The sequence below is a fragment of the Muntiacus reevesi genome, chromosome 7, assembly GCF_963930625.1.
Source record: "Muntiacus reevesi chromosome 7, mMunRee1.1, whole genome shotgun sequence".
Taxonomy (NCBI): domain Eukaryota; kingdom Metazoa; phylum Chordata; class Mammalia; order Artiodactyla; family Cervidae; genus Muntiacus; species Muntiacus reevesi.
The window spans coordinates 68,763,770-68,777,537 of record NC_089255.1 but is presented as its reverse complement, the minus strand read 5'-3'; the positions used below and the strand labels follow the sequence as shown (position 1 = coordinate 68,777,537).

At 43.7% G+C, this 13,768-nt stretch overlaps 1 protein-coding gene across 1 annotated transcript in view; it reads right to left on the bottom strand.

Annotated features, from left to right (window-relative positions):
- The window catches only part of DAAM1 (dishevelled associated activator of morphogenesis 1), a 177,974-nt gene extending 168,430 nt beyond the window's left edge, over positions 1 to 9,544 (bottom strand). Inside the window, exon 1 of the mRNA XM_065940564.1 lies at positions 9,426 to 9,544. The gene's annotated coding sequence lies outside the window, so the exon portion shown is untranslated. The remainder of the gene's footprint in view (positions 1 to 9,425) is intronic.
- Between the last annotated feature and the right edge of the window lie 4,224 nt (positions 9,545 to 13,768).

Sequence of the window (13,768 nt, the reverse complement as noted above, 5' to 3'; positions counted from 1 at the left end):
CTGAAAACTAATGCCTTCAGGGTCCAAGGAGGTTAAGAAGTATCACATAAACAAAGTGGTTGTGTATGAGGCACTAGGGTTTGGTGAGGTCAGTGACAAATCAGAATATAAATGCTAACTAAAGTCATTCCATTTTTAAAAATAACATTGTGCTGGCCAAATAAAATATGACTGTTGGCTGCATCCATACTGTGTGCCAATGGTGGTAATCAAATTCTAGTTCAAAGAGATGATCGACTTAAAGAGAACTTGATGGTCACCCAAAGACACCACAGCCTAGCCTCATCCCTTATTATGGAACTTCCTAAGTCCCAGGCCTGGGGAACACTAGAAGCTGCTCAGGTAAGGAAATTACACTAGAGATCAGATCTCAAGGGTTTAGCCTCCAGCCAAGAAGAGGGTTGCAGAAACATTGTGCTAAGGATAGGGACCAAGGTTGGAAACTCTGAAGGTAAGAAAACAGAGTTCCCCCTTCTGATCTCCACTCTAGGGGAACCCAGTGGACATTATATCAACATCACACAACACTATGTAAGTGAAGTCATTATGTTAGGATGAAATCTTTCTCATAAGACTTTAGAATTTTCACATTGTTTCACAGATGAGGAAACAGAGGCCCCGGAAAGTTTAAAGGAACTACCAAGATTACCCAAACCTGAACCTAAAATCAAATGGTGTTTCTTTTTCCTCTGTGCAATTGCCAAGCAGCAACCAAAAGAAGAGATTTCATTCAAGGTGTCAAACATCTATTTCTAAACTCACAACCAACATAAAGAAGTTATACATAGGTGTTAAACTTTCTCAGCATTATCTCCTTTCCCCATTAGAAAAATCATTAATCCTTTTGCCCGCAAGCCATCATTTTAAGATCTCTTTTCTCCATAATGGAAGAATTTAAAGCAGGTTAAATCATTCCAGCCCTCCTTTCAGATCAAACTGGAGAGAGGACAGCCAAGTCAGCAATTCCAGGACAAGAAGGAAGCCCCAATCTCAACAACCCTGTGTGGATGCATGCTTTCTGCTGGAGGAATTCCTGACCTGAGGAGACAGCATAAACAAAGGCAATCCGGAGGGAAACAAATGATAAGATAAATGAAGCCCAATAACTCCCACTATCCTCCCTTCCATCTACCTCCCCCAACTTGTTCCATCAGCAAAACAATCTGAGCTTGGGAGAATTACAGCATAAGCCATCTCCTCTCTGCTGCCACACAGCACCCTATTCTAAGTAGGAGGTTAAGGGGCAAGACCCTTTATAAGGTTGGTGAATGTGTCTCCCCTGGTGTGGAACCTGGCCATAGAGAATCACGGTCTCCCTTAGCCCACAGGGAGGCTGTGAGATAAAAACTAGCAAGGAAGTAGGTCACTGGTCCTTCAGACTCAAATTACAATCCAAGGAGTAGAGTAGAAAAAGCTGGCGTTCGGAAGAAAGGTAGCTTCAGTAACAGTCTGAAAAGAAACTGGGTCAAACAAACAAAAATATATACACACACACATATATTCCTTAGCAGAAAATGTGAACCAAGGCAGTCTCATGCCACAGTTTCTGTAACTGTAGTTGCAAATGTCACCTCATTGAGTGTCAAGCCCTAAATGGGTCCTAGAGGTTTTCTAGACCAATTCAATTTCTATTCTTGATTCTAAAATACAAAAATATAATAAAAGACCTTTGATTCAACATTCTAAGGATACAATGCAGCCTTAGCTACTGGTTTCAGTTCCAGGAAGATTCATTCCAGACTCTGACTTTAAGTCTGAATGACCACCGAGTGCTGAGCAGGGAAATGGGTGTGGCACCTCTAATGCAAACAAGGTTGCCACACAAATGGAATGGGAGCAGAAATGTTGTTGCTTCTTTTCTCACCATCATCCTAAAGCGAACAGCCACCATTAATATGGAGTTAACTGTAGCATCATTTATTTTTTAATTCCTAAATCCTTTACCTTGACCCAAACCATATATTACATTTTCTATATACACAATTTCACCAGCTTTCAAAAACACAATGCACCAATGACCTTTAAACGGTCTAATTTGTCCATTTCATTTCCTTTTTACAATAAGTTTTGTAGTAAGTTCTCAAGATTTAGGAGAGGCCCTAGTCCAACCCTTTGTCACAGAACTAGGTTCTAACTTGTGTCTAGACATTTCACTGCTCAGTTTTACCAAAACTCTATGAAACAAATATAAATTTGAGCCTAGACGCATGTGAACAATCTAGTTCACCAGGTGAATGCTTCTGGCCACGATCCTTCACTCTTCTTCCAGGGTACAAACCTGCAAAAGCTTTACGGGAGAAAAGGGAAGCCCAGCAAGGGCACCAAAGCACGCACTAATGACTGCGGTCACACCCCGAAGAAAGGGAAGAGACTGCGGCTGTGTTTTAGGAAGCGGCCCCCATTCCTGACCCACTCTTCACAGGAGGACACCTGTCAGAAGCAGAGACACAGTTCCTTGGCAAACTGCCAGTGAAGCCCTGCCTCTAACTTACGGGGTCTGAAAAAAATGAAAACCCTCATCAGTTCATTTTCTAATATGGCACCATCTTCACCCTCAGTGATGAGGGCTATGCGCTGATATATCCACAGGGTCTATCCAAACGAAGAACCAAAAAAAAAAAAAAAGTTCCCAGGATTACAGGTGCAGTTGGTGGCTCCAAGACCAGGGAAACTAACTCATGCCCTTGACCTGGCTTGTACGTCACTAAGAAAATGACCTTAGCCAGTAAGCCAGAATATGAGAACTTATCTCAAAAAACAGGCATCTGCTTTGCCCAGATAATATCCAAAGCTCAGACCTAGACTATCTACACTTGGAAATCTAAATTCAGACACTCCATCAGATGGGCAATGTTTGCCAATCATACAGGAGGTTTGTTCCCCGCCACCCCATCCCCCCCAGAAATGAAGACGACAAAGACCAGTTTAATAGGTGACCCTAATTGTGTGCCGGCAGAAACACAGGAACCTTCAACTCCGATCCTGGTGCAATTTATAGAACTGAAAGAGCTCAGGCTATTAGTAAAGGTGAATGACATACTTAGGAAACCTAACAAGATGAATTTTAAGAATTCTTCTGAAATCAATGTCTATTGAATGAATACTATGTTTGAGCAGCTTAAGGGCTAACAAGCCTTTTGTTTTCATTTTCCTTTCCTGGCAATATGCTGTTAGGGCATAACTTTCCTATTATTTCCCTAAATGACACAATTTGTATTTTATTCAATAGTCTTCATTAAATATTGTCAACGTGGCAAAATATCCAGTTTTTAAGACAAAAGCAAAAGATCTATTGTAAGTCAGGAAATCAAACCAACATTGGAAATTGAACTTACTTCCCTAGTTTTCAACATTTAATTCACAATAGTTGTTATGGTTTAAAAGAACTGCAACTGTATATTTGGCACCAAATTTGCTCCACTGTAAAAGTAAGCCTCTTTTCTAAGGTGAGGGTTTGGAAAAAGGCTTATTTTAATATCTAAGCATGCATGCTATGTTGCTTCAGTTGTGTCTGACTCTGTGACCCCATGGACTGTAGCCCGCCAGGCTCCTCTGTCCATGGGATTCTCCAGGCAAGAATACCGGAGTGGGTTGCCTCGCTCTCCTCCAGGGGATCTTCCTGACCCAGGGATCGAACCCACGTCTCTTATGTCTCCTACACTGGCAGGCAGGTTCTTCACCACTAGCACCACCTGGGAAACCCATCTAAGGATAACCAATATTAGATGACATATTTGACTACTGCTCAAGTTTTCATTATTTTCTTTTCAAAAGAGCTTTCACCATGTATATTAAAAGACAACAGGGAGTTGGGAAGCTAAGAAATTATGGGAGTCTTAAATCTCAAAACAGGTTTCTGTGGCCCTGCTCTGAGTGAGAAGGGCTTTCTTCAGATAAAAGATTGAACCCACTGAAAAGTTATCTCAGTTAACAAGAGGGCTTAATGCATTTAGATTCAGAGATGGCAGGTAAAAGCATTTCCTTTTTCAAATAATTTGCCTATCATCCACTAAGCAAAAAGGAGAGTTCAAAAATTCTTATCATTCAAATACACAAATGCAACATTCCTAATCTCATGTAACATTTTTTGTTCCAGAAAATCAGACTCTAAGAAACTTTTAAGTCAATAAGCAGTTTTACTCTCAATCGGCCTTATTTACTCTTATTGACCCAGCACTGTTTCTAAATCAAGAGACACAAAGGAAGTTGTGGTTCCTCCAACTCAGTGGAGAGAAAATAATAACATATAAGAAAACCAGAAGCAAGACAATAATGTGTTTGTGTGCATGTGTGCATGCATGGGGCGAGGGCTGGAGATAAAGAATTAGAAGCCTGGGTCCCTAAGCAGGTCTGGCCGTTACAGCTGTGTGAGTTCAGTGAGTTTGCTAACTTCACGCCTCAGTTTCCCCAACTATATAACATGGTGATAACAGCAGCTACCTCCTACAGCTGGGAAACAGGCCATGGTAAAGCTCAAGAAAAGTGTTAGGAGGAGCCTGACCCCAGCTTAGCACCTCACATCGCTTGACTATTAGTATCACATTAGCTGTGAGTGTTTGGCTGCGTGGTCAGGCTGAGGGCTCTTATGGAGGAAGGCGCCACCGATGCTCATGAAAATGGAGGGAGAGGCAGGGAAGGCTTCCCAGAAGCTGGATCTTAGAGGGCAAGAAGAATTCAGATGCTCATATGAGGAGAGCCATCATTGCAGACAGTCATAGATGGGGTAAAAACCAGGAGGACTTAAACATCCACAGGGACAGTAAGCTCACCAAGGCTGAGGGTATATTTGGTGACCTCAGATTAATGGGCAGGGGTGGGAGCAGGCTCTATGTGCTTGTTGCTATGCTCCTAGGACTTAATCAAATCATTTTTAGACATGTGTACCGTGAATGCAAACTCATTCCAAAATGCTTATTTCTGTTTTTGGAACAGTAGAGATGCCAGAAAATACAAAGGTAAACACTTTTTTGCTGCGGAAATAGTCTGCTAGAGTGGAATGTAGGTCACCCAGATCCACTTGCATCTCATCTTCATCTGTCCCTCTTTCAGTGGGGCCACGGAGTGGCAGCTTGAAGGAAGGGAGAGGAGGGACACTTCAGATCCATCCTTCAACTCCGATCTCTATCAGCCCCTCAACCACCCCCAAGCACATCCTTCAAGAGAGGTATCCTTGGACAGCCAGCCCCGGCCTGCCCCACCAACCTACAGACACAGTCCTCCTTACAAGTTCTGAAACATTACCTATGCAGCAGTTGCCTCTAAACTGTGCCCTCAAAAAGAGGAAACCACTATGATCTGATGCTCTAAGGGTTTAAGGTACATATATTCACGTAAAAGATTCCCTCCATTACCAAGTTAGAAATTCTGATACCAAAATAAGTGACAGTAGCCCACATTCCTTATCCAGAGAAGAAAAAAACCCCTCAAAACAGAAGAATTTTTGTTTTGACTGGGGCCTCCTCTAGAGATTAAACAAGCTTGCTATCCTAAATGGGCAAAGTGGCCTTGTTTCCTGCAATCCTAGGATAGACTTAGAAATGCCAGGGATGTGACACCAAGTCAGGGAGGGCCCCCACAGAAGTTACCACCTCTGCAATTGTTTCCTGAACCAAACACCTAAGGCTATCAGGGGTACCAAGTTTTGTTGGAAAAGCTTGTTTCCCCTGATCCAACAGCTGTAAGTTTTCAAGTAATTTCACAGAAGACCTCAAGATTCTCAAACCAAAGCCACTCTTTATACAATCCCCCAAATATTTACAAAATGAAACACTTTCAGTCTTAACTATGTTTTATTTGTAAACACCTTATTTGTTCTGATGACCACAGTATCAACACTAAAACACCCTTTTAAACAAAGTAGCTCAAATAAAACCACACACAGAGACACACCAATTCTTAACACCCAGAGGCGTGTCCACAAAGCAAGAAAGTCAGGATTCAAATTCCTTGGCACCTATTCACTGAGCTTCTGTAAGCACCACCCAAGGACATGACCCACTGCAACCTTTTTACTATCACATCTCCTCACTCATTTACACTTCTGAAAACCCACAGAATGCAAATTACTGGACGATAACTGAATGCTACAAATATTGGGCAAATGTCTCGCCCGACCCTGTTCTCCTCTCGTATCAGCAGTCTGAATAACTTACCCTGTTTATAGAATAACCCCACCCCAGATGAGAGAGCTATTGTCCACTTTTCTACCCAATGGTGCCTCTGGGGGGCCACTCATGGCCTGGCAGAATTCTCTAGGTATCTTTGCTTTGGTCTCTCTCCCTGTTCCCCTGTCATACACCTCCTGGGAAAGTTATCTGGGCCAAGGACAGTACAACAGAGAGAAATTGAGAAATGTCTGGTTTGGGGTAATAAGAAGTGTATTAAGAATTATGGGGGTGGCGGGGGTAGTCTGTGAGAGAATATATTCCGAAAGCAAACAGTTGCAATTCGTTTATTTCAAACACGTGGAAGGCCTTTTATGCCTCAAGTCACATGCTACACAGGAGTTCTGGTTTATGCTGAGATGAAACTGCTTGACAGAAAACTAAGGACTATTACAATTGATGACAAAACTATCAGTGGAAACAACACAGATCTTGGATCTCCAATCATGTTTCTACTAGTTAGTAGTGATTCTACAAATACTTATAAAACACCTGCCAATGTCCAAACACTGCTTTAATTGCTGGATAGGCAGGGGTAACTTAGACAAAGACTCTGCTCTCAAAGGACCTACCAAGTGGGAAGAAACCACAAACGGTGGGATTGTTAACAGCATTACAGGGAGTCAAGAAGTGCGTTAATTGAAGGCAATTCTAGTTTGCAGTGAAATTTCAGTGCAGTGAAATTTCTGATACTCTCTCCTCATGGGGATGTAACCACCTACTTAAAACAAGATGATGAATGTCAACCGCCTGGCACACAGCATCCCCAAGCATTTACCTGCACATGAATGCACATGCATTGATGCTAACAGATATACACTTACCCCTTAACTGCAAATTCTGTGATAATACACTTCCGTATGAAATGAAAGCAGAAGGTAAGCAAAGTGTATAACTCAATTACTCTTAATGCAATTAAATTACCAATAACTGCATTCAACGAGAATCTAAAAAGTCAAAACCTAAACAATTCTACAATAGAAAGATAAATAGACGTCCAGGTACTGGGATAATAGTCATAAGAGTAGAACTAGTATTATAAATACTAATACAGCTGCTTTGCCCACTTTGAAGAATTACCATGAGACCCAGGCTATTTTGCCATACAAGTAGGGCTCAGATATTAACCCGAAGTCACAGTGTCAAAAGCTGGGCTTAAACTCTCCAGATTTCTTTGAGCAAAATAAAAGATGACAAACTCCTTCTTAGAGTCACAAGATTTTATACTGAAATCAACTTTAGGAAACACTCTATGCTGCTTTCCCCAGGTGACCCATGACTGATGTCCCCAGAGGCAGAGGGTTCACCCCAGAATGGGGAAGCCAGTAACGCCGGAACAGGACCCAGGCTTCCTAGATCCCAACCCTCTCAAGGATCTGAATCCTCTAGGCAGGGTTTTAGATTTCATTAGAAACACATGGGATAGCAGTGACTTCCAGAACTCAATTTCAGTTATTACTTGTCCCTAGAATTGCACTTAGGGCAAACTGAGGCCCTATACTGGTATCCAGGGAGCTCTCTTCACGCATGACAGAGAACTCCCTCCTTGAGAAAGCTGTTCCCAACAGAATTACATATGTTATTAGGAAAATGAAACAGATAGCCTGAAAGAGGAAAGAGATTTTTTGGTTGTAATTTTCGGAGTCTGCCTCAGGACAAAGGCTCTTAACAGCGTTTTCTGGGGATGGAGCTGGAGAGACCAGGTATAGGCTCGAGAGAGGGAAAGGGGTCTAAAAATTGTATTCAAGCTATTTACAGGGAATGGAGAGAGCCCGGGACTGTGAAACCGGTGACCAGGAGAGAGCAGCTGGGCCCAGGGCGAGCATCTGACCACACCTTCTGGCCACGCCCTCCCAGCTGCCCGCAGGGCCACGACGAATTGAAACAGCAGTGGGAGCAGTTAAGATTCCGACGGCAGGAGTCGCCATGGCAACAGGATTCATCTTGCAGGCAAACTCCCTTCAATTCACTAGGTCCTTCCCGAACCTCGGGAAACTACTAGCTCAACGGGAGCAAACCGGTCAAGGGTGGCGTTTACTCTGCTCTCCTTGAGCACCCTGGAGATGGGGGGCGGAGGGTGAGGGGCTGGGTAGTGAACGAGAGTTGGAGTGTATTCGATTCCTGGGCCCACTAAAATATTTTACAGGAACAAGAGGCAGAATACTCCAATCGCAGGCTGAGAGCAACTTGAGAACAGAGCCTTTAGCAAAGGTTTGATGAATGAGTAAGAGAAAGGATAAGGGTGCTAGGGAAAGGAAATCCAGAGGACTTTATTATATAGAGTTCTCAGGCTTCGCACACGTCTCAATGCGGATCACAAGCAGTTGGATTTTCACCACCAGCTGGGAAAACCAATTACCCAGCCCTTCTGCCCCACTGCGACTCGTATCGTTATTATTCAACTCTCCCCACCGCTTTACCACCGCCCAGCCCAGAGCTCCGGGCAGACGCTTCGTCCTAGCTCAAGTGCTCCTTGTCGAGGGAGCCATCAGTGCAAGGGGAACCAAGGTGTGCCCTACCCAAAGGAACGGGAGGCTGGATCGCCCTGCGGCGCCTCGAACCCGGTCCGCAGGCTGCGCAGCCTCCCCTCGCCGCTGTCCGCAAACACCCCTCGTTCCTTCCGCAACGTGGGTTTCCCTCCTCTTTCTTGTTTGAGACCTTGAGCTTCCAACTTCGGCTAAATTACAGTCACCCCATCCCTTTCGAATGAGTCTTGAGGGGAGGGTGCCCGGGATAGCGAGCGTTCTGCTGGGACACGAGCGAGTAAATGACTCCCGCCTCTTCGGTTACCACTCTAACAAGCCTACCTCGGGATTCTCCCTTCTAGAGCCTCCCGGGCCAGCAACTCCCGACAGTAGCAGTGCCCGCAGCACCCAGCAGAGGCCAAGACCCCCAGAGCCCCAGCGTGTCATCGGCAAATGGTATCCTGCTGGCTCTCTTGGCGTCCAAACACCTCAGAAAGAAAGAAGGGAGGCAACTCCGTCCTCGGGGCGCCTTCCACCGGGCTCGCTTTGCTTTGAGCCGCGCTTGCAGCCATTTTCCGAAACCCAGCTGGGAGCTGTCTAGGTCCTGTTCCCACCCAGACCCAACCTGAAGGACGAGTTTAATATTTACCTACTGGCCCGGGAGCTCCGGAAAGGCAGCGGGAGTGTGCGCTGCGAACCCAGCACCGGGCCGCGAGGAAGCGTGCCCACCCCCGCGCCACCGCGCGGTGCCTCTTAATGAATGAGTGCGGCGGGCGACGCGGCACGTCCCCCTTACCTGAGCAGCCCCTGCATGCTGAAAAGGCGGCTCTGCGCTCCGGGTACAATGGGATCCAGTTAAACAGTTTCCTTCACAGCGGCTCGTAGGTTACCAACTCGCAGGTGACATCACCCTCTCCTCGCCTGATAGGATACAATGTGGCGCCCACTGCGCATGGACTCCCGGGCCGGGCCCATGTACTCATGGGAATCGTAGTTCACACTCCACAAGCAGAGCCTGGATAGCTACGCTCCTGAGGTTCTGGAAACTACACTTCCCAATAAACTCCGGGGCCTCTTCGTCCCCGCCCCTATCCCCGCCCCCTCCGCGACCCGCCCCCTCCCCGCCCTCCAGCCTTGCAGTAGTAGCGGCGGTCGTTCGGGAGCCGAACTGCGGGCTGCGCGGGCAAGAGTTGGGGGGGAAGCACCCTAAAGTCGTGCCCTTTGACTTGACCTCCTCTAGGCCCCGTGCGGCCTCTGAGGGACCAGCGGGGTCCATGCTACTGCGCATCAGCCAGGCAACTCTGACCATCCCAGCTCTATTGGCCCCAGCTGGGAAGAGATTAAGCCTTTCACTGTCTTCCCTCTGCGCAGCAACTAATGAATAGGACATTCTGGTTTCTGGGTTAAATGCGGTCCTGGAATTCCCCAAGTCCCGGACGATGAAGGACGCTGACCCCAAAGAAAGAAATCTCCCTGTGCCCCACTTGGTACAAATCACCTGCCTTCTCTTTCCTTCTCTCATTTAACGGAGTCAGGGTGACCAGTCAGAACTCGGGGAACAGCTTAGTCGACTGAGCTGACAGAATAACGCAGGGTGTCAGTGATAAAAATACAGTGTAACAGACTAGATAGTCACCGCAGCCAGCTCGTCAGGGAGCCTGCTGCTGCAGCAGAGATAATACTATCGTGCAGCCATGCTTTTGTTCTCTGCAGCAGACTTCCCGCTCTCATATTCGCAGGAAGACAGCATTCTTGCCTGAAGTTCTAATAAATAACACATATGTATACATGTACTCTTAAATGCACACACTTTCCCCTCAATTTATATACCATACTCTAAAATTTTTGTAGGACTTCAGCCAAACAACACATCATGCTCTTCAGGAATTACTGTGATATTAATAACCTAAATGTTTAATTAAAAGTAAGCAAAAGGTATGTAGAATTCTGAACCTTCAGGAAAATTTTATTTTTAATATGTATATTTTTCCCATGGCACTTTACATTACTCAATGATCACCAAATGTTATGAAAAATTAAAATTGAGAGCAAATCTCTAGGTGTCTTTGTAAATGGAAAAAAAAATCAATACATCCAGTTATTCCAGTTGTAAAGATAAACTGTAATGGCATTCGATATCTTAATCACATTTAAGGATTAGTTCACACCCCTGTTTCCATTAGCAGAATGTCTAGGACTACAGTTTGTGGAGGAGGAAAAAAAAAAATCACAAAATTTCAAACAATTCTCCACCTAATTGTTGGTTTAAGTCTTATCGCTCTTGTTTTCTCATATCATTGTGCAAGAATAGGGTTCAAGAGAAAAATATTCATGGAACCAATTGAGGAGCTCAGGAAAGAGAGAAATGTTTTATTTTTCTGAGGGAGGGATTTTAGTGCTAATTTCTGATTTTCTTTTAACAAGCCAATTTCTTACAGCCAGACACATTTTTCTCCACTGAAGGAAAATGACTTTGAGTATTACTCTCCTGTTCTGAGCTATTCCACCCATTCCAAATATTGTTTTAAATGGAACCTAGACAATACAAATGTTCCATTGGCCAACAGATCAAGAGTACAATCAGTGATATTCTAGCTAATGGGTAGACTTAATGTATTGAAGTACATTGTAGGGAAATATTCAGAAAGAAACTTGACCTGGGATGATTTTTAAAGCTCTCCCAATCTTGTCACTGTGTAAAGCTTTTAGATGGAAATATAATCATTGAGCCTAAAATTTATTGAGTCAAACTGGATGTGGAGATTCTTAGTAAGGCAAGACTTAGCCTTACAGATAGAAGTCTATTACAATATTGAGATATATTCTGAGGAGTAACTCTGTAGGGTAAATCACCCTTCAGCAAGTTCTCCTTGGTCTTCAGTAATGAAGGAGAGGATGAAGTCTGCCTGAAGAAAAAATTCCATTCTCTATAGCAATTAATATTATAGGGATGTGCTGTATTACAGATATCATTTTTCTATGTAAAGGACATCATACACACTAGATTATAAGCACAGAAATGTGTGGATATACACATGAGCTGCCCTTACTATTAAATAGATATAGATAACAAATACTGAAAGCAAGCCATTGTGTTTGGAAGCATTTTGCTATGCGTGATGAATTTGAACTGATCCCTGCACACTATTTCATTGGTAACCAGGGGAAACAAAGATGGCTCTTCAGCATCAAAAATGCAATCTGTGGATCTGGAACCAGAGGAAGCTTAACAGCATCTATGCAGACAGAAAGGAAACCCCCTTACACACACACACACACACACACATTCACATAAACTCATTGTGTGTGTTTCATGTCTTTCTAGATGATTAAATAGCTTCATAAGTCATCAGAAATACCCACTCTGTGTAGCTTAATTTATACTCTCAAATGAGTTTTTTAAACTTTTTTCTTTTCTTATTAAAGGACTGCTATTATTCCAGAATGATCTTATGAAAGGCTGTGTCTTGTCCAATAATCATACCTATTAATTAAGAACCCAAAGGACCACTGAGAATAGATTTAATTGACCACCTACAGAAAAAGCCAAGGGAAAGGCACCGTGGTATGTTTTGCTCATCTTTCAAAATATTTTCTCTCAGTAATGGTTGCAAGGTTTTACTCTAGATGCTGGGTTTTAGATAAGGGAGGAAGTGAGATATCAACAGAGAAAGAATTTGAAGTTTGTAGCCTTGCATGTGTTTTCACACAATAGCTTGGTGTTCTGCAACAATTGAGGTTGTGTACTAAGTCCAGGTTTGGGATCTTGCCATTTTGCCACTTTTGAGTCATGTGACTTTATTTCATGTTGCTTATTTTCTCTGAGTTTCAGTTTCCTTATTTTTCAAATGGAGCGAACGGTAAACTTACTTCACAAGGTTTTTTTTAGGATTAGATTAGGTAAAACAGATAAAAACACTTTTCAAATTGAAAAGAACTATACAAAGTCCAGTTCTTGTTATTATTTGCAATTTACTCCTGAAGATTATCTCAGAAATGTCAGCCCTAATTATGGAACAAGTTAATAAGAACCTAGTTAAATTATTAGAAATTATACAGTGTGCACATATTATTTCAGTAATTTGCAAGTTGGCAAAATGTTCCTTGAGTAAAAAAATGAGAAATCCACATTAAACAGTGCTAGCCCTCAGTTTGCTTTCTTACAACATTCCTTGTTCTTACACAGCATCCAGCTAACTTCAGTATCCCAGGTCATCTTCCCCAAACCTCCCAGCCAGGAGAGGCACAGCTGGGAGACCGAAGGTAGGAGGAAGGGAGAAGACAGGGTGTTTCATTACCACCACAAAGTTGCACTGGGTGATGTTTCTGAAAGCTGCAGCAGCATTTTCCACTTTGGACTGGTTCACCGTGGTTCCAGCTTCTTCCGGGTCACTGTGGCCTTTGTTAATGCCATCATCTCCAACTGTACCTCCAGCCTACTGGTGGGGGTAGCTTCCTGCTGTTGCTAATCTTGTTGCCTGTTTGTCTCCTCAGACCTTCTATCACCAGTGTGACCAATTCCCTGTACTGTATTATCTGTTTTAAATGCTTAGAATGGTTTTTGGTTTTGTGGTGGAACACAACTCATATACTCATGTCTTAGTTTAAGTTCTTTTAGGAGCAGGCAACAGAAACTTGCGAACAGGCCAGTTTGCAAAATAATGAAGGTATTAAGGTGTATCCAAAGGATTGAACAACCAAGGCTCCACCGAAGAACAGGAGCCAGACCAGCTCTGGGAATCCGAACAGTGGTGGTTTTGGACCTTCTCTCCAGAGCATTGCTCTAATAGCTCTCAGTCTCTGTGTCTCTTTGTTCCAATTTTCAAATTGCTGAGATAAATTGGTTGCCCTGTCTCAGAGTGACTATCCCAGACTTAATTATCTACAGCAGTAATTCTTCAAGGAGGGCCCCAGATCAGCAGCATTAATGTCACCTGAGCACTTGTTAGAAATGCAAATACTAGCGCCCCACCCACAGATCTACTGGAAAAGAAACTTTAGGGCTGGGCCCCACAGTCTGTGTTTTGATAAGTCCTCAAGCTTGTTCTGACACTCAATGGCAGTTTTCAAACCACTTGTCTATAGCAAAGATTACAAGATCTTGTGGCTCAGATGTGATTACTCAGGACCTATCCCTGT